The sequence below is a fragment of the Mixophyes fleayi genome, unplaced genomic scaffold (genome assembly GCF_038048845.1).
Source record: "Mixophyes fleayi isolate aMixFle1 unplaced genomic scaffold, aMixFle1.hap1 Scaffold_190, whole genome shotgun sequence".
Classification (NCBI taxonomy): Eukaryota; Metazoa; Chordata; class Amphibia; order Anura; family Limnodynastidae; genus Mixophyes; species Mixophyes fleayi.
Genome location: NW_027446162.1, coordinates 15,295 through 38,616, shown reverse-complemented (window position 1 = coordinate 38,616; position 23,322 = coordinate 15,295). Strand labels below are relative to the sequence as shown.

The following is a 23,322-nucleotide window of genomic DNA, read 5'->3' as shown; positions in this document are numbered from 1 at the left end:
GAATGAAACTATTAATCTGACGTAGTGTGTCTCCCTCTTGTGGACCCAGTGACGGAATAAAGGCAAGTGAGGATTATGACACACCTTTTAGAACCCTGCTGTTGCAGCATGCAGCTTCCTTGTCTATTTACTTGCCGGTGGCCCGAGAAACAATTGTGATGCACCTTGAAGTGCTGTTTCTGTGACATGCTGTGAATATTCCGAAAGAAGCTGGGCAGACAGTGTGATTAATTGCCTGGGGAGACGAGGACGGAACGGCAGGCCGACTAATCAGCGGGCGTCGTTGCACTTATGGTCAAGGGGAGGAGTTCATGCAAATTTTGCAGGCATCTCGTTTGAAAAGTCCTCGGCTCATGTGCGTGCCTTTGCAGACAGAGAGGTGTAAAGAGGGTCCCAGTGAAGGTGTCAGGCTTTTCAGGCTAGTCGGGCCTAGAATGTGCAGCAATGGAGTGTTGTGGGCCGCCGCTAAATAAAGTATACGGCGTGTGGCGTGGCTGTCTCCTACAGTTGTCAGGCCTAGCCTGAGAAGCGGGCGCTTTCCTGGGTCCCATTTCGGGTTATCGCTTCTCGGCCTTTTGGCTAAGATCAAGTGTAGTATCTGTTCTTATCAGTTTAATATCTGATACGCCCCCTATCTGGGGGCCATATATTAAATGGATTTTTAGAACAGGGAGATGGAAGAAGAGCTTGCTCTGTCCACTCCACGCATTGACCTGGTATTGCAGTACTTCCAGGACCGGTGCACTTCTCTTATCCAGTTATCCAAAAATAGAATCATGTCTCTTTTCAGCAACAAAAATCCATAAGAACAGATTTTTGTCTCCTGTGTCTTATTTCGTGTCAATTTATTGTGTCTTTTTGTTGTTTTGTTTCTTATCTCTCTTAGCAAACAAGCATTTGCAGATAAGAAGACCCTTTTCTTTGTCCAAAAGGATTACTGCATTGATCCAATTATTTCTTTAATGGAGCAACTTGTGATTTGCTAATTCAATTGGATCTCCGAATGAATGAAACTATTAATCTGACGTAGTGTGTCTCCCTCTTGTGGACCCAGTGACGGAATAAAGGCAAGTGAGGATTATGACACACCTTTTAGAACCCTGCTGTTGCAGCATGCAGCTTCCTTGTCTATTTACTTGCCGGTGGCCCGAGAAACAATTGTGATGCACCTTGAAGTGCTGTTTCTGTGACATGCTGTGAATATTCCGAAAGAAGCTGGGCAGACAGTGTGATTAATTGCCTGGGGAGACGAGGACGGAACGGCAGGCCGACTAATCAGCGGGCGTCGTTGCACTTATGGTCAAGGGGAGGAGTTCATGCAAATTTTGCAGGCATCTCGTTTGAAAAGTCCTCGGCTCATGTGCGTGCCTTTGCAGACAGAGAGGTGTAAAGAGGGTCCCAGTGAAGGTGTCAGGCTTTTCAGGCTAGTCGGGCCTAGAATGTGCAGCAATGGAGTGTTGTGGGCCGCCGCTAAATAAAGTATACGGCGTGTGGCGTGGCTGTCTCCTACAGTTGTCAGGCCTAGCCTGAGAAGCGGGCGCTTTCCTGGGTCCCATTTCGGGTTATCGCTTCTCGGCCTTTTGGCTAAGATCAAGTGCAGTTGTGGCAGATCAGCACTTGCCTCTTTAACTAGAGGGCTGGAATGCAGCTTTGAAAGGCTGGGACAAATGTGCATCCGGACTGGAAACCCGGGGGGCCATAAATCACGGGTCAAGAGACCTTAATATAGATACAACGTGATTCTGTTGGCACCCACGCACTTTTGACCTCTTTCTCCTAAGCAATGCTATATTCTTTGCCCGGACCTTTTTGGCTGGGCAAGAAAATTTTTATACCCGGCCCAGGGTGAAGCTCCGGCGGATCTCAGGGGCAAAATGGGTCTCCTAGTGTGGCAGGCCAAGGGGGCCCATACTAGCCCAGCCACCCGGCTGGGGCCGTACCCACTCGGCTTGAGTCCTGGGTGAAGCTCCGGCAGATCCCAGGGACTAATGGGGCCCTCCTAGCTTTGCGGCGACGAGGGTCCAACCCTGCCCAGCCACCCGGCTGGGGCCGTACCCACTCGGCTTGAGTCCTGGGTGAAGCTCCGGCAGATCCCAGGGACTAATGGGGCCCTCCTAGCTTCGCGGCGACGAGGGTCCAACCCCGCCCAGCCACCCGGCTGGGGCCGTACCCAATCGGCACACCGAGCACTGGGTGAAGCTTCGGCGGATCCCAGGGGCTAAGAGGCTCCCCTAGCTTTGCGGCGAAGGGAGTCAGACGACCCCGGCCCCTAAGTGACCTTTTTGGTTCTGGGGGTTGAGGACCAGGGTCCTTCCTCTCCGGAGGGAGGACCACGCACCGAAAACTCTTGTGCATGTTTTTTGGGTATTTACTCATTTTTTTCGTGCACAAGGGACGAGCTCAAGGCTTTAAATAAAAAAAAAAAAAAAAAAAAAAAAAAAAAATCTGTTCTTATCAGTTTAATATCTGATACGCCCCCTATCTGGGGGCCATATATTAAATGGATTTTTAGAACAGGGAGATGGAAGAAGAGCTTGCTCTGTCCACTCCACGCATTGACCTGGTATTGCAGTACTTCCAGGACCGGTGCACTTCTCTTATCCAGTTATCCAAAAATAGAATCATGTCTCTTTTCAGCAACAAAAATCCATAAGAACAGATTTTTGTCTCCTGTGTCTTATTTCGTGTCAATTTATTGTGTCTTTTTGTTGTTTTGTTTCTTATCTCTCTTAGCAAACAAGCATTTGCAGATAAGAAGACCCTTTTCTTTGTCCAAAAGGATTACTGCATTGATCCAATTATTTCTTTAATGGAGCAACTTGTGATTTGCTAATTCAATTGGATCTCCGAATGAATGAAACTATTAATCTGACGTAGTGTGTCTCCCTCTTGTGGACCCAGTGACGGAATAAAGGCAAGTGAGGATTATGACACACCTTTTAGAACCCTGCTGTTGCAGCATGCAGCTTCCTTGTCTATTTACTTGCCGGTGGCCCGAGAAACAATTGTGATGCACCTTGAAGTGCTGTTTCTGTGACATGCTGTGAATATTCCGAAAGAAGCTGGGCAGACAGTGTGATTAATTGCCTGGGGAGACGAGGACGGAACGGCAGGCCGACTAATCAGCGGGCGTCGTTGCACTTATGGTCAAGGGGAGGAGTTCATGCAAATTTTGCAGGCATCTCGTTTGAAAAGTCCTCGGCTCATGTGCGTGCCTTTGCAGACAGAGAGGTGTAAAGAGGGTCCCAGTGAAGGTGTCAGGCTTTTCAGGCTAGTCGGGCCTAGAATGTGCAGCAATGGAGTGTTGTGGGCCGCCGCTAAATAAAGTATACGGCGTGTGGCGTGGCTGTCTCCTACAGTTGTCAGGCCTAGCCTGAGAAGCGGGCGCTTTCCTGGGTCCCATTTCGGGTTATCGCTTCTCGGCCTTTTGGCTAAGATCAAGTGTAGTATCTGTTCTTATCAGTTTAATATCTGATACGCCCCCTATCTGGGGGCCATATATTAAATGGATTTTTAGAACAGGGAGATGGAAGAAGAGCTTGCTCTGTCCACTCCACGCATTGACCTGGTATTGCAGTACTTCCAGGACCGGTGCACTTCTCTTATCCAGTTATCAAAAAATAGAATCATGTCTCTTTTCAGCTACAAAAATCCCTAAGAACAGATTTTTGTCTCCTGTGTCTTATTTCGTGTCAATTTATTGTGTCTTTTTGTTGTTTTGTTTCTTATCTTTTAGCAAACAAGCATTTGCAGATAAGAAGACCCTTTTCTTTGCCCAAAAGGATTACTGCATTGATCCAATTATTTCTTTAATGGAGCAACTTGTGATTTGCTAATTCAATTGGATCTCCGAATGAATGGAACTATCAATCTGACGTAGTGTGTCTCCCTCTTGTGGACCCAGTGACATAATAAAGGCAAGTGAGGATTATGACACACCTTTTAGAACCCTGCTGTTGCAGCATGCAGCTTCCTTGTCTATTTACTTGCCGGTGGCCCGAGAAACAATTGTGATGCACCTTGAAGTGCTGTTTCTGTGACATGCTGTGAATATTCCGAAAGAAGCTGGGCAGACAGTGTGATTAATTGCCTGGGGAGACGAGGACGGAACGGCAGGCTGACTAATCAGCGGGCGTCGCTGCACTTATGGTCAAGGGGAGGAGTTAATGCAAATTCTGCAGGCATCTCGTTTGAAAAGTCCTCGGCTCATGTGCGTGCCTTTGCAGACAGAGAGGTGTAAGGAGGGTCCCAGTGAAGGTGTCAGGCTTTTCAGGCTAGTCGGGCCTAGAATGTGCAGCAATGGAGTGTTGTGCGCCGCCGCTGAAGAGAGTATACGGTGTGTGGTGCGTCTGTCTCCTACAGTTGTCAGGCCTAGCCTGAGAAGCGGGCGCTTTCCTGGGTCCCTTTTCGGGTTATCGCTTCTCGGCCTTCTGGCCAAGATCACGTGTAGGGTTTATTGCCCAGCGTGGTCTGGTCAGGGGGTTTTTCTGGAGGTCCTTCCGTGGGGCCTCCCGGCGGCGGGGAGTGATCGTCTGGGAGCCTTGGTATCTTGGATTGTGCGACTGGCAGTATGGCTGCTTTAAAGAACACCATTCGTTTTGCTGTGGATGAAGAAAGAAAAGAGTCCTGTAATTTGGATTACATTTGCAAGGAAGTCCTGGAAAAGTTCTGCAGAGTTCAGTTAAGTAGCGATATTTTATGCCTGCAAGATTTTCCAAGACAAGGGCTTTACGATGTTACTTTTTTCACTTGGAATGACTGTATAAGAGTTTTTGAGATCTTGAGAAAACACAAGGATAGCCCTATATTGGGCGGGATTGTGGTGTCTAGTCTATTCTCAGGGCAAGAAATACCAATCACTGTGCATTCCTACAACCCTTACCTGGGGATAGAGTATATACAGGCCTTCCTGAGGAGGTACTGCGAGTACGTCAAAGCTGGTGAACGGTTGAAGAATAAATATCTTATCCCTAATGGGAAAATAAAATTCTGGGCGAAGTTGAAGATTGACAGCAATGATATTGGAGGAACAATGCACCCCCCTTCAAACTTTTCGATTGGTGGGAGTAGATGCTTCCTTTTTTACCCAAATCAACCCCAGTATTGTAGAAAATGTTTTCAGTTTGGACACTTGATGCAGGATTGTACAAAAGGAAAATTTTGTAAAAATTGTGGCAGGGAGGGGCATGAAGCCAACAGGTGCCCTGATGAAAGAAAATGTGACCTGTGTGGGGCAGCTAACCATACCTTTAGGACCTGCCCACTTTTTGTGCAGCAAAGGAGAGAGGAAGGGGCGAGACTGTTGACAATACAGAGTGAGAAAGAGGAGGTCCACCGGACTGTTTATGGGGAGGAGGTGGCGAGGGGTGTAGCGCCTGCTGTGTCACCCGTGGCGCGGCGGGATGATGGATCCCCTAGTGTATCCGGTGAAGTCACGTCACTGGCAGCTGAAACTGCTGGTGAGAGAACAGAAAGGTTGTTACAAGTAATGGCTGCTGAGGAGAACACTGTAACAGGCTCAGCAAATATTGAAGAATTTGTATCACCAATGGAGGGTGAGGCTGTCCGGGTTGAGGACACTGACCCTAATGATGAGAGTGAGATGGTGGATGTTTCTGCACCAGTTAAACCTATCCCTGTGCGCAAGGCCATACAGGACGGCAGAAGCAAGAAGAAGCCTCGGTACGATGAAAGTACATCCATGCCAACTGATCCTTTGAAGAGTCTGGAAGCCATTGATAAGGATCTTTTTGGAGTTGCTCATAGTCCGGGGGAAATAACTCCCTTGATTCAGAGTCCCGGAAGTCCAATGGACATGTCTCCACGGAGTGTCGAGACCAGTTCGTTGTTTGGCACGCCTGTGCTAAACATTGCAAGGCTGGGTGGTCAGGAGGATTATTCTGACAACGGGTGACTGTGTCGATTTTAGTTAATGGTCATGTTTTGCTTTGTAATAATATGAATATTGTTGACGCTATGTAGGTTTTGTTCTTGTTTTTCATAATTTTATAAAATAATGGCAGGTATAGATAATATCAGCCTGAAAATAGTGTCAGTAAATGTAAGGTTAATCACCAATAGGCAGCGACGGGCTGTTATACTGCAGGATCTAAAAGGGTTTAATGCAGATGTCTATTGTCTCCAAGAGTGTGGGTTGAAAAGGGAGTTGCCACAGGGTGAGTGGCAGGGTGGGGTGTGTGTGTGGTCGGGTTCACAGGTGAATAAAAATGATGGTGTTGGGATTATAGTAAATAATAAGGGTGTGGTACTAGATAGGTATATTGTTATTGAAGAGGGGAGGTGTATTGTTGTTTTTCTTTGTTATAGGGGGTGGAAAGTGCGTGTGATGTGTGTGTATGCGAGTGCGTGTAAGGTTGAGCGAAAGGAACTTTTTGAAAAGATAAAGTTATTTCTCCCGGGGAGAATCCCCATTATTTTGGTTGGTGATATGAACTGTATTATTGAAAAGGAGGGGAGAGTGGGTGAACAAGCAGGAGGGGTAGATGTCACAGGGTTTTTGTTGAAGCAAATTATTTTGGATTTTTCTTTGACAGATGTGGCTGAGGTATGTTTGGGGAGACCACCACCGCCAACATATCATGCAGATAGGGGTGGTGTAAGTTCACGTTTAGATTATGTGTTTGTGTCAAAAGGGATTGAATGTGAGCGGATGGAACAGGTGAGAATGTATTTTACTGACCACGAGTGTTTGATATGTAATGTGAGTGGGAAGATTGCGAATATGTATGGAAGGGGTGTATGGAAGCTGAATGTGAGATTGTTGGATGATTTGGAAATAAGAAAAGAGTTTGAAAGGAAGTATGTGTGGTGGAAGCAGCGTAAGGGTGAGTTTGGCAATGTGCTTGAATGGTGGGATTGGGTGAAAGGGAGAATGAAAGTGTATTTCAAGGGTTGTGGATACAGGAAAGCGGAAGAGAGAAGAGAGCGGTATGAATGTTTCAATAAGAGAATGGATACTTTGTATAGATTGCGAGATATGGGAGTGGATGTGCAAGAACAGATTAAGAAAGAAAGATGTGCTATAAATAAAATTCTGAGTGAAAGGGGTAGAGAGATTGTTTTTCGTGCGAAAGTGGAGTGTATGGAAAAAGATGAGAAGTGTACTCGATTCTTTTTCAAGAAAATATGTAGTGCAAGTAAGGATATGGATGGTGTGTATGATGGTGAGGGTGATGTAGTGATAGGGGATAGAATGGTTAATGAAGTGGAGCGCTTTTATTCTGAGTTGTATGAAAGGAGGGTATGTGATCAGGGTATGGCTGACGAGGTTCTGGATAGTCTGACTGAGGAGATTTGTGAATTAGATAAGAATGACTTAATGGATGATATTTTGGAGTGTGAGGTGAAAGTGGCTGTGAATGAAGCGCATGAGAATAAAACACCAGGTGCGGATGGGTTGCCTGTGGAAGTGTATAAGACTTTTTGGGAATGTATGGGTGCGGATTTGACGGAAGTATGTGAGTTTATGTGGACGACTGGCAGAATAAGTGAGACAATGTGTGAAGGTTTGGTTGTATTGATTTTTAAAAAAGGTGATAGAAGGACGTTGGGTAACTGGAGGCCTATCACGTTATTGAACGCTGACTATAAGTTGTATGCAAAGGTGTTGGCTGGCAGGATGAGGAGAGTGATTGGTACGATTGTAGGTGAAGACCAAGTGTGTGCGGTTCCTGGAAGGCGTATGAGTGACAACTTAATGTTAGTAAGAGATTTGATTGGTGATTGCATGGTAAGGAAACAGAATTGTGTGCTTGTAAGTCTGGATTTTGAAAAGGCGTTTGACAGGGTGTCGCATGAGTTTATGTTTCGTGTGCTGTTGAGAATGGGATTCCCAAGTGTGTTTGTAGCGAATGTAAGAAGTCTGTATGATAAAGCTTTATGTAGAGTGTTGGTGAATGGGTGGGTGAGTCAGAAAATTTTGGTTAAGTCTGGTGTGCGACAGGGTTGTCCTATGTCTCCTATGTTGTTTGTCTGTGTGATTGAGCCTTTGTTGCAGATGATCAGGAATGACAAGGTTATGAGAGGGCTGTTAGTGCCAGGGAGTGGTGGTAAATGTGTAAAAGTGTTGGGGTACATGGACGATGTGGTTGTGGTATGTCAGAATCAAGCGGCGCTGAATAGAGTCAGACTACATATTAGTTTTTTCTGTAGTGCGTCGGCTTTTAAAATAAATTGGGGTAAAAGTAAGTTTAGAGTGTTTGGTGATGTGGATGTGAGGTTGGATGAAGCTGAGCGTGTGGAAGGTGGAATTAAAGTGTTAGGTTTGGAATTTGATGAGCAGCTGAAAGGGGGTGCAAGTTGGGAAGAATGTGCCAGTAAGGTTAAGAGGAAACTTGATTTTTGGATGTTGCGTGAATTGACTATGACTGGGAAGGTTTTGGTTGTGAAAAGTGTGATTTTGCCGTTATTGTTATATGTAGGGTGTGTGTTTCCTCCCCCGTATGGGTGTTTAAGAAAGATTGTGAGGATGATGTTTTTATTTTTATGGGGGTGTAAGATGGAAAGACTGAAGCGTGAGGATGTAGTGAAAGTGAGAGCGAAAGGTGGATTGAATTTTCCGGATGTTGAGAGATTTTTGGGTGTAAATTATATAGCGAATGTTGTGAGGGTGTTGGATGGTAAGACTAAGACTGGGTGTATGACTAGATATATGGCTGGATGGATGCTGTGTGGGTTGCAATGGATGAAAAGATCTTTGAGTGTGCCGATGGCCTTTAGGTGCCCGGTGTGGTATGAATATGTTGAAAAGTTTGTTAGAAAGAATGATTTGTTGGGTGTGAGTATGAAAGATTTTGGTATAAAAAAGAAGGTTATGCGGATGTTTCGTGAGCGTGAGAGTATGTGTAATATAGAGTACTTGAGATCAAAAGAAGCGGCCGAGGTATGGAAGAAGATGGAAATGTGTGGTGTAACAAATAGACAGAAGGATGTGGTGTGGATGGGTTTGCAAGGTGTGTTGCCTGTGCGTGTGGTGCAAAAAATGCGTGATTTGGTTCGAACGGAGGACTGTCCTAGAGAAAGGTGTGGTGCAAGAGAGACTGTGTTGCATGTGTTTTGGGGTTGTGGGTTTGCACGGAAAGTATGGAATGGTTTGAGTGGGCTATGTAAGGAATTAGGTGGGGTGAATGTGATTTCATGGAAGATGGCTATGTTTGGGATTGGTGCATGTGGCAAAGTGAAAGAGAGATTGATGTGGTTGTTGATGGCTTGTGTAATGGAGGCATTGTGGGATGCAAGAAATATGTGTGTATACAAAAGGGAAGAGTGGGAGGTAAATGATGTTATGAGGATTATATTAGGGAAATTCTATATGTGTTATCAATTCGATAAAAGGAAAGGCGGTGCTGGGTTTGATGCTGAAGGTGTGTGGAAGGTTAAAAAATGGTTGGATATGGTGAAATTTAGACAGGGTGTTGGATAAAAATAGTGGGTGGTATTTGGTTATGGGGATTGTGGGTGTGTTTATATGGTTGTATTTTTTGATGCACTGTAACAAGAGATATTAAAAAGTATAGTCTAAGCCATGATGATGTTTAAGCTTTGCATGGGATGACGCAACGATATTAAGATCTGTATCTTTGAGCAGATGGCAAAGAGTTTAAAACTGAGTGGTTTTGGGAAAAAAAAAAAAAAAAAAAAAAAAAAATCTGTTCTTATCAGTTTAATATCTGATACGCCCCCTATCTGGGGGCCATATATTAAATGGATTTTTAGAACAGGGAGATGGAAGAAGAGCTTGCTCTGTCCACTCCACGCATTGACCTGGTATTGCAGTACTTCCAGGACCGGTGCACTTCTCTTATCCAGTTATCCAAAAATAGAATCATGTCTCTTTTCAGCAACAAAAATCCATAAGAACAGATTTTTGTCTCCTGTGTCTTATTTCGTGTCAATTTATTGTGTCTTTTTGTTGTTTTGTTTCTTATCTCTCTTAGCAAACAAGCATTTGCAGATAAGAAGACCCTTTTCTTTGTCCAAAAGGATTACTGCATTGATCCAATTATTTCTTTAATGGAGCAACTTGTGATTTGCTAATTCAATTGGATCTCCGAATGAATGAAACTATTAATCTGACGTAGTGTGTCTCCCTCTTGTGGACCCAGTGACGGAATAAAGGCAAGTGAGGATTATGACACACCTTTTAGAACCCTGCTGTTGCAGCATGCAGCTTCCTTGTCTATTTACTTGCCGGTGGCCCGAGAAACAATTGTGATGCACCTTGAAGTGCTGTTTCTGTGACATGCTGTGAATATTCCGAAAGAAGCTGGGCAGACAGTGTGATTAATTGCCTGGGGAGACGAGGACGGAACGGCAGGCCGACTAATCAGCGGGCGTCGTTGCACTTATGGTCAAGGGGAGGAGTTCATGCAAATTTTGCAGGCATCTCGTTTGAAAAGTCCTCGGCTCATGTGCGTGCCTTTGCAGACAGAGAGGTGTAAAGAGGGTCCCAGTGAAGGTGTCAGGCTTTTCAGGCTAGTCGGGCCTAGAATGTGCAGCAATGGAGTGTTGTGGGCCGCCGCTAAATAAAGTATACGGCGTGTGGCGTGGCTGTCTCCTACAGTTGTCAGGCCTAGCCTGAGAAGCGGGCGCTTTCCTGGGTCCCATTTCGGGTTATCGCTTCTCGGCCTTTTGGCTAAGATCAAGTGTAGTATCTGTTCTTATCAGTTTAATATCTGATACGCCCCCTATCTGGGGGCCATATATTAAATGGATTTTTAGAACAGGGAGATGGAAGAAGAGCTTGCTCTGTCCACTCCACGCATTGACCTGGTATTGCAGTACTTCCAGGACCGGTGCACTTCTCTTATCCAGTTATCCAAAAATAGAATCATGTCTCTTTTCAGCAACAAAAATCCATAAGAACAGATTTTTGTCTCCTGTGTCTTATTTCGTGTCAATTTATTGTGTCTTTTTGTTGTTTTGTTTCTTATCTCTCTTAGCAAACAAGCATTTGCAGATAAGAAGACCCTTTTCTTTGTCCAAAAGGATTACTGCATTGATCCAATTATTTCTTTAATGGAGCAACTTGTGATTTGCTAATTCAATTGGATCTCCGAATGAATGAAACTATTAATCTGACGTAGTGTGTCTCCCTCTTGTGGACCCAGTGACGGAATAAAGGCAAGTGAGGATTATGACACACCTTTTAGAACCCTGCTGTTGCAGCATGCAGCTTCCTTGTCTATTTACTTGCCGGTGGCCCGAGAAACAATTGTGATGCACCTTGAAGTGCTGTTTCTGTGACATGCTGTGAATATTCCGAAAGAAGCTGGGCAGACAGTGTGATTAATTGCCTGGGGAGACGAGGACGGAACGGCAGGCCGACTAATCAGCGGGCGTCGTTGCACTTATGGTCAAGGGGAGGAGTTCATGCAAATTTTGCAGGCATCTCGTTTGAAAAGTCCTCGGCTCATGTGCGTGCCTTTGCAGACAGAGAGGTGTAAAGAGGGTCCCAGTGAAGGTGTCAGGCTTTTCAGGCTAGTCGGGCCTAGAATGTGCAGCAATGGAGTGTTGTGGGCCGCCGCTAAATAAAGTATACGGCGTGTGGCGTGGCTGTCTCCTACAGTTGTCAGGCCTAGCCTGAGAAGCGGGCGCTTTCCTGGGTCCCATTTCGGGTTATCGCTTCTCGGCCTTTTGGCTAAGATCAAGTGTAGTATCTGTTCTTATCAGTTTAATATCTGATACGCCCCCTATCTGGGGGCCATATATTAAATGGATTTTTAGAACAGGGAGATGGAAGAAGAGCTTGCTCTGTCCACTCCACGCATTGACCTGGTATTGCAGTACTTCCAGGACCGGTGCACTTCTCTTATCCAGTTATCCAAAAATAGAATCATGTCTCTTTTCAGCAACAAAAATCCATAAGAACAGATTTTTGTCTCCTGTGTCTTATTTCGTGTCAATTTATTGTGTCTTTTTGTTGTTTTGTTTCTTATCTCTCTTAGCAAACAAGCATTTGCAGATAAGAAGACCCTTTTCTTTGTCCAAAAGGATTACTGCATTGATCCAATTATTTCTTTAATGGAGCAACTTGTGATTTGCTAATTCAATTGGATCTCCGAATGAATGAAACTATTAATCTGACGTAGTGTGTCTCCCTCTTGTGGACCCAGTGACGGAATAAAGGCAAGTGAGGATTATGACACACCTTTTAGAACCCTGCTGTTGCAGCATGCAGCTTCCTTGTCTATTTACTTGCCGGTGGCCCGAGAAACAATTGTGATGCACCTTGAAGTGCTGTTTCTGTGACATGCTGTGAATATTCCGAAAGAAGCTGGGCAGACAGTGTGATTAATTGCCTGGGGAGACGAGGACGGAACGGCAGGCCGACTAATCAGCGGGCGTCGTTGCACTTATGGTCAAGGGGAGGAGTTCATGCAAATTTTGCAGGCATCTCGTTTGAAAAGTCCTCGGCTCATGTGCGTGCCTTTGCAGACAGAGAGGTGTAAAGAGGGTCCCAGTGAAGGTGTCAGGCTTTTCAGGCTAGTCGGGCCTAGAATGTGCAGCAATGGAGTGTTGTGGGCCGCCGCTAAATAAAGTATACGGCGTGTGGCGTGGCTGTCTCCTACAGTTGTCAGGCCTAGCCTGAGAAGCGGGCGCTTTCCTGGGTCCCATTTCGGGTTATCGCTTCTCGGCCTTTTGGCTAAGATCAAGTGTAGTATCTGTTCTTATCAGTTTAATATCTGATACGCCCCCTATCTGGGGGCCATATATTAAATGGATTTTTAGAACAGGGAGATGGAAGAAGAGCTTGCTCTGTCCACTCCACGCATTGACCTGGTATTGCAGTACTTCCAGGACCGGTGCACTTCTCTTATCCAGTTATCCAAAAATAGAATCATGTCTCTTTTCAGCAACAAAAATCCATAAGAACAGATTTTTGTCTCCTGTGTCTTATTTCGTGTCAATTTATTGTGTCTTTTTGTTGTTTTGTTTCTTATCTCTCTTAGCAAACAAGCATTTGCAGATAAGAAGACCCTTTTCTTTGTCCAAAAGGATTACTGCATTGATCCAATTATTTCTTTAATGGAGCAACTTGTGATTTGCTAATTCAATTGGATCTCCGAATGAATGAAACTATTAATCTGACGTAGTGTGTCTCCCTCTTGTGGACCCAGTGACGGAATAAAGGCAAGTGAGGATTATGACACACCTTTTAGAACCCTGCTGTTGCAGCATGCAGCTTCCTTGTCTATTTACTTGCCGGTGGCCCGAGAAACAATTGTGATGCACCTTGAAGTGCTGTTTCTGTGACATGCTGTGAATATTCCGAAAGAAGCTGGGCAGACAGTGTGATTAATTGCCTGGGGAGACGAGGACGGAACGGCAGGCCGACTAATCAGCGGGCGTCGTTGCACTTATGGTCAAGGGGAGGAGTTCATGCAAATTTTGCAGGCATCTCGTTTGAAAAGTCCTCGGCTCATGTGCGTGCCTTTGCAGACAGAGAGGTGTAAAGAGGGTCCCAGTGAAGGTGTCAGGCTTTTCAGGCTAGTCGGGCCTAGAATGTGCAGCAATGGAGTGTTGTGGGCCGCCGCTAAATAAAGTATACGGCGTGTGGCGTGGCTGTCTCCTACAGTTGTCAGGCCTAGCCTGAGAAGCGGGCGCTTTCCTGGGTCCCATTTCGGGTTATCGCTTCTCGGCCTTTTGGCTAAGATCAAGTGTAGTATCTGTTCTTATCAGTTTAATATCTGATACGCCCCCTATCTGGGGGCCATATATTAAATGGATTTTTAGAACAGGGAGATGGAAGAAGAGCTTGCTCTGTCCACTCCACGCATTGACCTGGTATTGCAGTACTTCCAGGACCGGTGCACTTCTCTTATCCAGTTATCCAAAAATAGAATCATGTCTCTTTTCAGCAACAAAAATCCATAAGAACAGATTTTTGTCTCCTGTGTCTTATTTCGTGTCAATTTATTGTGTCTTTTTGTTGTTTTGTTTCTTATCTCTCTTAGCAAACAAGCATTTGCAGATAAGAAGACCCTTTTCTTTGTCCAAAAGGATTACTGCATTGATCCAATTATTTCTTTAATGGAGCAACTTGTGATTTGCTAATTCAATTGGATCTCCGAATGAATGAAACTATTAATCTGACGTAGTGTGTCTCCCTCTTGTGGACCCAGTGACGGAATAAAGGCAAGTGAGGATTATGACACACCTTTTAGAACCCTGCTGTTGCAGCATGCAGCTTCCTTGTCTATTTACTTGCCGGTGGCCCGAGAAACAATTGTGATGCACCTTGAAGTGCTGTTTCTGTGACATGCTGTGAATATTCCGAAAGAAGCTGGGCAGACAGTGTGATTAATTGCCTGGGGAGACGAGGACGGAACGGCAGGCCGACTAATCAGCGGGCGTCGTTGCACTTATGGTCAAGGGGAGGAGTTCATGCAAATTTTGCAGGCATCTCGTTTGAAAAGTCCTCGGCTCATGTGCGTGCCTTTGCAGACAGAGAGGTGTAAAGAGGGTCCCAGTGAAGGTGTCAGGCTTTTCAGGCTAGTCGGGCCTAGAATGTGCAGCAATGGAGTGTTGTGGGCCGCCGCTAAATAAAGTATACGGCGTGTGGCGTGGCTGTCTCCTACAGTTGTCAGGCCTAGCCTGAGAAGCGGGCGCTTTCCTGGGTCCCATTTCGGGTTATCGCTTCTCGGCCTTTTGGCTAAGATCAAGTGTAGTATCTGTTCTTATCAGTTTAATATCTGATACGCCCCCTATCTGGGGGCCATATATTAAATGGATTTTTAGAACAGGGAGATGGAAGAAGAGCTTGCTCTGTCCACTCCACGCATTGACCTGGTATTGCAGTACTTCCAGGACCGGTGCACTTCTCTTATCCAGTTATCCAAAAATAGAATCATGTCTCTTTTCAGCAACAAAAATCCATAAGAACAGATTTTTGTCTCCTGTGTCTTATTTCGTGTCAATTTATTGTGTCTTTTTGTTGTTTTGTTTCTTATCTCTCTTAGCAAACAAGCATTTGCAGATAAGAAGACCCTTTTCTTTGTCCAAAAGGATTACTGCATTGATCCAATTATTTCTTTAATGGAGCAACTTGTGATTTGCTAATTCAATTGGATCTCCGAATGAATGAAACTATTAATCTGACGTAGTGTGTCTCCCTCTTGTGGACCCAGTGACGGAATAAAGGCAAGTGAGGATTATGACACACCTTTTAGAACCCTGCTGTTGCAGCATGCAGCTTCCTTGTCTATTTACTTGCCGGTGGCCCGAGAAACAATTGTGATGCACCTTGAAGTGCTGTTTCTGTGACATGCTGTGAATATTCCGAAAGAAGCTGGGCAGACAGTGTGATTAATTGCCTGGGGAGACGAGGACGGAACGGCAGGCCGACTAATCAGCGGGCGTCGTTGCACTTATGGTCAAGGGGAGGAGTTCATGCAAATTTTGCAGGCATCTCGTTTGAAAAGTCCTCGGCTCATGTGCGTGCCTTTGCAGACAGAGAGGTGTAAAGAGGGTCCCAGTGAAGGTGTCAGGCTTTTCAGGCTAGTCGGGCCTAGAATGTGCAGCAATGGAGTGTTGTGGGCCGCCGCTAAATAAAGTATACGGCGTGTGGCGTGGCTGTCTCCTACAGTTGTCAGGCCTAGCCTGAGAAGCGGGCGCTTTCCTGGGTCCCATTTCGGGTTATCGCTTCTCGGCCTTTTGGCTAAGATCAAGTGTAGTATCTGTTCTTATCAGTTTAATATCTGATACGCCCCCTATCTGGGGGCCATATATTAAATGGATTTTTAGAACAGGGAGATGGAAGAAGAGCTTGCTCTGTCCACTCCACGCATTGACCTGGTATTGCAGTACTTCCAGGACCGGTGCACTTCTCTTATCCAGTTATCCAAAAATAGAATCATGTCTCTTTTCAGCAACAAAAATCCATAAGAACAGATTTTTGTCTCCTGTGTCTTATTTCGTGTCAATTTATTGTGTCTTTTTGTTGTTTTGTTTCTTATCTCTCTTAGCAAACAAGCATTTGCAGATAAGAAGACCCTTTTCTTTGTCCAAAAGGATTACTGCATTGATCCAATTATTTCTTTAATGGAGCAACTTGTGATTTGCTAATTCAATTGGATCTCCGAATGAATGAAACTATTAATCTGACGTAGTGTGTCTCCCTCTTGTGGACCCAGTGACGGAATAAAGGCAAGTGAGGATTATGACACACCTTTTAGAACCCTGCTGTTGCAGCATGCAGCTTCCTTGTCTATTTACTTGCCGGTGGCCCGAGAAACAATTGTGATGCACCTTGAAGTGCTGTTTCTGTGACATGCTGTGAATATTCCGAAAGAAGCTGGGCAGACAGTGTGATTAATTGCCTGGGGAGACGAGGACGGAACGGCAGGCCGACTAATCAGCGGGCGTCGTTGCACTTATGGTCAAGGGGAGGAGTTCATGCAAATTTTGCAGGCATCTCGTTTGAAAAGTCCTCGGCTCATGTGCGTGCCTTTGCAGACAGAGAGGTGTAAAGAGGGTCCCAGTGAAGGTGTCAGGCTTTTCAGGCTAGTCGGGCCTAGAATGTGCAGCAATGGAGTGTTGTGGGCCGCCGCTAAATAAAGTATACGGCGTGTGGCGTGGCTGTCTCCTACAGTTGTCAGGCCTAGCCTGAGAAGCGGGCGCTTTCCTGGGTCCCATTTCGGGTTATCGCTTCTCGGCCTTTTGGCTAAGATCAAGTGTAGTATCTGTTCTTATCAGTTTAATATCTGATACGCCCCCTATCTGGGGGCCATATATTAAATGGATTTTTAGAACAGGGAGATGGAAGAAGAGCTTGCTCTGTCCACTCCACGCATTGACCTGGTATTGCAGTACTTCCAGGACCGGTGCACTTCTCTTATCCAGTTATCCAAAAATAGAATCATGTCTCTTTTCAGCAACAAAAATCCATAAGAACAGATTTTTGTCTCCTGTGTCTTATTTCGTGTCAATTTATTGTGTCTTTTTGTTGTTTTGTTTCTTATCTCTCTTAGCAAACAAGCATTTGCAGATAAGAAGACCCTTTTCTTTGTCCAAAAGGATTACTGCATTGATCCAATTATTTCTTTAATGGAGCAACTTGTGATTTGCTAATTCAATTGGATCTCCGAATGAATGAAACTATTAATCTGACGTAGTGTGTCTCCCTCTTGTGGACCCAGTGACGGAATAAAGGCAAGTGAGGATTATGACACACCTTTTAGAACCCTGCTGTTGCAGCATGCAGCTTCCTTGTCTATTTACTTGCCGGTGGCCCGAGAAACAATTGTGATGCACCTTGAAGTGCTGTTTCTGTGACATGCTGTGAATATTCCGAAAGAAGCTGGGCAGACAGTGTGATTAATTGCCTGGGGAGACGAGGACGGAACGGCAGGCCGACTAATCAGCGGGCGTCGTTGCACTTATGGTCAAGGGGAGGAGTTCATGCAAATTTTGCAGGCATCTCGTTTGAAAAGTCCTCGGCTCATGTGCGTGCCTTTGCAGACAGAGAGGTGTAAAGAGGGTCCCAGTGAAGGTGTCAGGCTTTTCAGGCTAGTCGGGCCTAGAATGTGCAGCAATGGAGTGTTGTGGGCCGCCGCTAAATAAAGTATACGGCGTGTGGCGTGGCTGTCTCCTACAGTTGTCAGGCCTAGCCTGAGAAGCGGGCGCTTTCCTGGGTCCCATTTCGGGTTATCGCTTCTCGGCCTTTTGGCTAAGATCAAGTGTAGTATCTGTTCTTATCAGTTTAATATCTGATACGCCCCCTATCTGGGGGCCATATATTAAATGGATTTTTAGAACAGGGAGATGGAAGAAGAGCTTGCTCTGTCCACTCCACGCATTGACCTGGTATTGCAGTACTTCCAGGACCGGTGCACTTCTCTTATCCAGTTATCCAAAAATAGAATCATGTCTCTTTTCAGCAACAAAAATCCATAAGAACAGATTTTTGTCTCCTGTGTCTTATTTCGTGTCAATTTATTGTGTCTTTTTGTTGTTTTGTTTCTTATCTCTCTTAGCAAACAAGCATTTGCAGATAAGAAGACCCTTTTCTTTGTCCAAAAGGATTACTGCATTGATCCAATTATTTCTTTAATGGAGCAACTTGTGATTTGCTAATTCAATTGGATCTCCGAATGAATGAAACTATTAATCTGACGTAGTGTGTCTCCCTCTTGTGGACCCAGTGACGGAATAAAGGCAAGTGAGGATTATGACACACCTTTTAGAACCCTGCTGTTGCAGCATGCAGCTTCCTTGTCTATTTACTTGCCGGTGGCCCGAGAAACAATTGTGATGCACCTTGAAGTGCTGTTTCTGTGACATGCTGTGAATATTCCGAAAGAAGCTGGGCAGACAGTGTGATTAATTGCCTGGGGAGACGAGGACGGAACGGCAGGCCGACTAATCAGCGGGCGTCGTTGCACTTATGGTCAAGGGGAGGAGTTCATGCAAATTTTGCAGGCATCTCGTTTGAAAAGTCCTCGGCTCATGTGCGTGCCTTTGCAGACAGAGAGGTGTAAAGAGGGTCCCAGTGAAGGTGTCAGGCTTTTCAGGCTAGTCGGGCCTAGAATGTGCAGCAATGGAGTGTTGTGGGCCGCCGCTAAATAAAGTATACGGCGTGTGGCGTGGCTGTCTCCTACAGTTGTCAGGCCTAGCCTGAGAAGCGGGCGCTTTCCTGGGTCCCATTTCGGGTTATCGCTTCTCGGCCTTTTGGCTAAGATCAAGTGTAGTATCTGTTCTTATCAGTTTAATATCTGATACGCCCCCTATCTGGGGGCCATATATTAAATGGATTTTTAGAACAGGGAGATGGAAGAAGAGCTTGCTCTGTCCACTCCACGCATTGACCTGGTATTGCAGTACTTCCAGGACCGGTGCACTTCTCTTATCCAGTTATCCAAAAATAGAATCATGTCTCTTTTCAGCAACAAAAATCCATAAGAACAGATTTTTGTCTCCTGTGTCTTATTTCGTGTCAATTTATTGTGTCTTTTTGTTGTTTTGTTTCTTATCTCTCTTAGCAAACAAGCATTTGCAGATAAGAAGACCCTTTTCTTTGTCCAAAAGGATTACTGCATTGATCCAATTATTTCTTTAATGGAGCAACTTGTGATTTGCTAATTCAATTGGATCTCCGAATGAATGAAACTATTAATCTGACGTAGTGTGTCTCCCTCTTGTGGACCCAGTGACGGAATAAAGGCAAGTGAGGATTATGACACACCTTTTAGAACCCTGCTGTTGCAGCATGCAGCTTCCTTGTCTATTTACTTGCCGGTGGCCCGAGAAACAATTGTGATGCACCTTGAAGTGCTGTTTCTGTGACATGCTGTGAATATTCCGAAAGAAGCTGGGCAGACAGTGTGATTAATTGCCTGGGGAGACGAGGACGGAACGGCAGGCCGACTAATCAGCGGGCGTCGTTGCACTTATGGTCAAGGGGAGGAGTTCATGCAAATTTTGCAGGCATCTCGTTTGAAAAGTCCTCGGCTCATGTGCGTGCCTTTGCAGACAGAGAGGTGTAAAGAGGGTCCCAGTGAAGGTGTCAGGCTTTTCAGGCTAGTCGGGCCTAGAATGTGCAGCAATGGAGTGTTGTGGGCCGCCGCTAAATAAAGTATACGGCGTGTGGCGTGGCTGTCTCCTACAGTTGTCAGGCCTAGCCTGAGAAGCGGGCGCTTTCCTGGGTCCCATTTCGGGTTATCGCTTCTCGGCCTTTTGGCTAAGATCAAGTGTAGTATCTGTTCTTATCAGTTTAATATCTGATACGCCCCCTATCTGGGGGCCATATATTAAATGGATTTTTAGAACAGGGAGATGGAAGAAGAGCTTGCTCTGTCCACTCCACGCATTGACCTGGTATTGCAGTACTTCCAGGACCGGTGCACTTCTCTTATCCAGTTATCCAAAAATAGAATCATGTCTCTTTTCAGCAACAAAAATCCATAAGAACAGATTTTTGTCTCCTGTGTCTTATTTCGTGTCAATTTATTGTGTCTTTTTGTTGTTTTGTTTCTTATCTCTCTTAGCAAACAAGCATTTGCAGATAAGAAGACCCTTTTCTTTGTCCAAAAGGATTACTGCATTGATCCAATTATTTCTTTAATGGAGCAACTTGTGATTTGCTAATTCAATTGGATCTCCGAATGAATGAAACTATTAATCTGACGTAGTGTGTCTCCCTCTTGTGGACCCAGTGACGGAATAAAGGCAAGTGAGGATTATGACACACCTTTTAGAACCCTGCTGTTGCAGCATGCAGCTTCCTTGTCTATTTACTTGCCGGTGGCCCGAGAAACAATTGTGATGCACCTTGAAGTGCTGTTTCTGTGACATGCTGTGAATATTCCGAAAGAAGCTGGGCAGACAGTGTGATTAATTGCCTGGGGAGACGAGGACGGAACGGCAGGCCGACTAATCAGCGGGCGTCGTTGCACTTATGGTCAAGGGGAGGAGTTCATGCAAATTTTGCAGGCATCTCGTTTGAAAAGTCCTCGGCTCATGTGCGTGCCTTTGCAGACAGAGAGGTGTAAAGAGGGTCCCAGTGAAGGTGTCAGGCTTTTCAGGCTAGTCGGGCCTAGAATGTGCAGCAATGGAGTGTTGTGGGCCGCCGCTAAATAAAGTATACGGCGTGTGGCGTGGCTGTCTCCTACAGTTGTCAGGCCTAGCCTGAGAAGCGGGCGCTTTCCTGGGTCCCATTTCGGGTTATCGCTTCTCGGCCTTTTGGCTAAGATCAAGTGTAGTATCTGTTCTTATCAGTTTAATATCTGATACGCCCCCTATCTGGGGGCCATATATTAAATGGATTTTTAGAACAGGGAGATGGAAGAAGAGCTTGCTCTGTCCACTCCACGCATTGACCTGGTATTGCAGTACTTCCAGGACCGGTGCACTTCTCTTATCCAGTTATCCAAAAATAGAATCATGTCTCTTTTCAGCAACAAAAATCCATAAGAACAGATTTTTGTCTCCTGTGTCTTATTTCGTGTCAATTTATTGTGTCTTTTTGTTGTTTTGTTTCTTATCTCTCTTAGCAAACAAGCATTTGCAGATAAGAAGACCCTTTTCTTTGTCCAAAAGGATTACTGCATTGATCCAATTATTTCTTTAATGGAGCAACTTGTGATTTGCTAATTCAATTGGATCTCCGAATGAATGAAACTATTAATCTGACGTAGTGTGTCTCCCTCTTGTGGACCCAGTGACGGAATAAAGGCAAGTGAGGATTATGACACACCTTTTAGAACCCTGCTGTTGCAGCATGCAGCTTCCTTGTCTATTTACTTGCCGGTGGCCCGAGAAACAATTGTGATGCACCTTGAAGTGCTGTTTCTGTGACATGCTGTGAATATTCCGAAAGAAGCTGGGCAGACAGTGTGATTAATTGCCTGGGGAGACGAGGACGGAACGGCAGGCCGACTAATCAGCGGGCGTCGTTGCACTTATGGTCAAGGGGAGGAGTTCATGCAAATTTTGCAGGCATCTCGTTTGAAAAGTCCTCGGCTCATGTGCGTGCCTTTGCAGACAGAGAGGTGTAAAGAGGGTCCCAGTGAAGGTGTCAGGCTTTTCAGGCTAGTCGGGCCTAGAATGTGCAGCAATGGAGTGTTGTGGGCCGCCGCTAAATAAAGTATACGGCGTGTGGCGTGGCTGTCTCCTACAGTTGTCAGGCCTAGCCTGAGAAGCGGGCGCTTTCCTGGGTCCCATTTCGGGTTATCGCTTCTCGGCCTTTTGGCTAAGATCAAGTGTAGTATCTGTTCTTATCAGTTTAATATCTGATACGCCCCCTATCTGGGGGCCATATATTAAATGGATTTTTAGAACAGGGAGATGGAAGAAGAGCTTGCTCTGTCCACTCCACGCATTGACCTGGTATTGCAGTACTTCCAGGACCGGTGCACTTCTCTTATCCAGTTATCCAAAAATAGAATCATGTCTCTTTTCAGCAACAAAAATCCATAAGAACAGATTTTTGTCTCCTGTGTCTTATTTCGTGTCAATTTATTGTGTCTTTTTGTTGTTTTGTTTCTTATCTCTCTTAGCAAACAAGCATTTGCAGATAAGAAGACCCTTTTCTTTGTCCAAAAGGATTACTGCATTGATCCAATTATTTCTTTAATGGAGCAACTTGTGATTTGCTAATTCAATTGGATCTCCGAATGAATGAAACTATTAATCTGACGTAGTGTGTCTCCCTCTTGTGGACCCAGTGACGGAATAAAGGCAAGTGAGGATTATGACACACCTTTTAGAACCCTGCTGTTGCAGCATGCAGCTTCCTTGTCTATTTACTTGCCGGTGGCCCGAGAAACAATTGTGATGCACCTTGAAGTGCTGTTTCTGTGACATGCTGTGAATATTCCGAAAGAAGCTGGGCAGACAGTGTGATTAATTGCCTGGGGAGACGAGGACGGAACGGCAGGCCGACTAATCAGCGGGCGTCGTTGCACTTATGGTCAAGGGGAGGAGTTCATGCAAATTTTGCAGGCATCTCGTTTGAAAAGTCCTCGGCTCATGTGCGTGCCTTTGCAGACAGAGAGGTGTAAAGAGGGTCCCAGTGAAGGTGTCAGGCTTTTCAGGCTAGTCGGGCCTAGAATGTGCAGCAATGGAGTGTTGTGGGCCGCCGCTAAATAAAGTATACGGCGTGTGGCGTGGCTGTCTCCTACAGTTGTCAGGCCTAGCCTGAGAAGCGGGCGCTTTCCTGGGTCCCATTTCGGGTTATCGCTTCTCGGCCTTTTGGCTAAGATCAAGTGTAGTATCTGTTCTTATCAGTTTAATATCTGATACGCCCCCTATCTGGGGGCCATATATTAAATGGATTTTTAGAACAGGGAGATGGAAGAAGAGCTTGCTCTGTCCACTCCACGCATTGACCTGGTATTGCAGTACTTCCAGGACCGGTGCACTTCTCTTATCCAGTTATCCAAAAATAGAATCATGTCTCTTTTCAGCAACAAAAATCCATAAGAACAGATTTTTGTCTCCTGTGTCTTATTTCGTGTCAATTTATTGTGTCTTTTTGTTGTTTTGTTTCTTATCTCTCTTAGCAAACAAGCATTTGCAGATAAGAAGACCCTTTTCTTTGTCCAAAAGGATTACTGCATTGATCCAATTATTTCTTTAATGGAGCAACTTGTGATTTGCTAATTCAATTGGATCTCCGAATGAATGAAACTATTAATCTGACGTAGTGTGTCTCCCTCTTGTGGACCCAGTGACGGAATAAAGGCAAGTGAGGATTATGACACACCTTTTAGAACCCTGCTGTTGCAGCATGCAGCTTCCTTGTCTATTTACTTGCCGGTGGCCCGAGAAACAATTGTGATGCACCTTGAAGTGCTGTTTCTG

At 45.3% G+C, this 23,322-nt stretch overlaps 16 non-coding genes and 1 pseudogene across 16 annotated transcripts; all 17 read left to right on the top strand.

Annotated features, from left to right (window-relative positions):
• Positions 1–559: 559 nt before the first annotated feature.
• On the top strand, positions 560–750 carry LOC142119506 (U2 spliceosomal RNA). Its single transcript, XR_012683347.1, has one exon. It is a non-coding gene; the product is annotated as a U2 spliceosomal RNA (small nuclear RNA).
• A 1,624-nt stretch (positions 751–2,374) lies between these two features.
• Positions 2,375–2,597, top strand: LOC142119486 (U2 spliceosomal RNA; annotated as a pseudogene).
• An 814-nt stretch (positions 2,598–3,411) lies between these two features.
• LOC142119505 (U2 spliceosomal RNA) lies at positions 3,412–3,602 on the top strand. The gene has a single exon (XR_012683346.1). It is a non-coding gene; the product is annotated as a U2 spliceosomal RNA (small nuclear RNA).
• A 6,026-nt stretch (positions 3,603–9,628) lies between these two features.
• On the top strand, positions 9,629–9,820 carry LOC142119489 (U2 spliceosomal RNA). Its single transcript, XR_012683334.1, has one exon. It is a non-coding gene; the product is annotated as a U2 spliceosomal RNA (small nuclear RNA).
• An 814-nt stretch (positions 9,821–10,634) lies between these two features.
• On the top strand, positions 10,635–10,825 carry LOC142119504 (U2 spliceosomal RNA). The gene has a single exon (XR_012683345.1). It is a non-coding gene; the product is annotated as a U2 spliceosomal RNA (small nuclear RNA).
• Positions 10,826–11,639: 814 nt separating this feature from the next.
• On the top strand, positions 11,640–11,830 carry LOC142119503 (U2 spliceosomal RNA). The gene has a single exon (XR_012683344.1). It is a non-coding gene; the product is annotated as a U2 spliceosomal RNA (small nuclear RNA).
• An 814-nt stretch (positions 11,831–12,644) lies between these two features.
• On the top strand, positions 12,645–12,835 carry LOC142119502 (U2 spliceosomal RNA). Its single transcript, XR_012683343.1, has one exon. It is a non-coding gene; the product is annotated as a U2 spliceosomal RNA (small nuclear RNA).
• Positions 12,836–13,649: 814 nt separating this feature from the next.
• On the top strand, positions 13,650–13,840 carry LOC142119501 (U2 spliceosomal RNA). The gene has a single exon (XR_012683342.1). It is a non-coding gene; the product is annotated as a U2 spliceosomal RNA (small nuclear RNA).
• An 814-nt stretch (positions 13,841–14,654) lies between these two features.
• On the top strand, positions 14,655–14,845 carry LOC142119500 (U2 spliceosomal RNA). The gene has a single exon (XR_012683341.1). It is a non-coding gene; the product is annotated as a U2 spliceosomal RNA (small nuclear RNA).
• Positions 14,846–15,659: 814 nt separating this feature from the next.
• Positions 15,660–15,850, top strand: LOC142119498 (U2 spliceosomal RNA). Its single transcript, XR_012683339.1, has one exon. It is a non-coding gene; the product is annotated as a U2 spliceosomal RNA (small nuclear RNA).
• Positions 15,851–16,664: 814 nt separating this feature from the next.
• On the top strand, positions 16,665–16,855 carry LOC142119497 (U2 spliceosomal RNA). The gene has a single exon (XR_012683338.1). It is a non-coding gene; the product is annotated as a U2 spliceosomal RNA (small nuclear RNA).
• An 814-nt stretch (positions 16,856–17,669) lies between these two features.
• On the top strand, positions 17,670–17,860 carry LOC142119495 (U2 spliceosomal RNA). The gene has a single exon (XR_012683337.1). It is a non-coding gene; the product is annotated as a U2 spliceosomal RNA (small nuclear RNA).
• An 814-nt stretch (positions 17,861–18,674) lies between these two features.
• LOC142119494 (U2 spliceosomal RNA) lies at positions 18,675–18,865 on the top strand. Its single transcript, XR_012683336.1, has one exon. It is a non-coding gene; the product is annotated as a U2 spliceosomal RNA (small nuclear RNA).
• An 814-nt stretch (positions 18,866–19,679) lies between these two features.
• Positions 19,680–19,870, top strand: LOC142119487 (U2 spliceosomal RNA). The gene has a single exon (XR_012683333.1). It is a non-coding gene; the product is annotated as a U2 spliceosomal RNA (small nuclear RNA).
• An 814-nt stretch (positions 19,871–20,684) lies between these two features.
• LOC142119475 (U2 spliceosomal RNA) lies at positions 20,685–20,875 on the top strand. The gene has a single exon (XR_012683330.1). It is a non-coding gene; the product is annotated as a U2 spliceosomal RNA (small nuclear RNA).
• Positions 20,876–21,689: 814 nt separating this feature from the next.
• On the top strand, positions 21,690–21,880 carry LOC142119462 (U2 spliceosomal RNA). The gene has a single exon (XR_012683321.1). It is a non-coding gene; the product is annotated as a U2 spliceosomal RNA (small nuclear RNA).
• Positions 21,881–22,694: 814 nt separating this feature from the next.
• Positions 22,695–22,885, top strand: LOC142119450 (U2 spliceosomal RNA). The gene has a single exon (XR_012683310.1). It is a non-coding gene; the product is annotated as a U2 spliceosomal RNA (small nuclear RNA).
• The last annotated feature ends 437 nt before the right edge of the window (positions 22,886–23,322 follow it).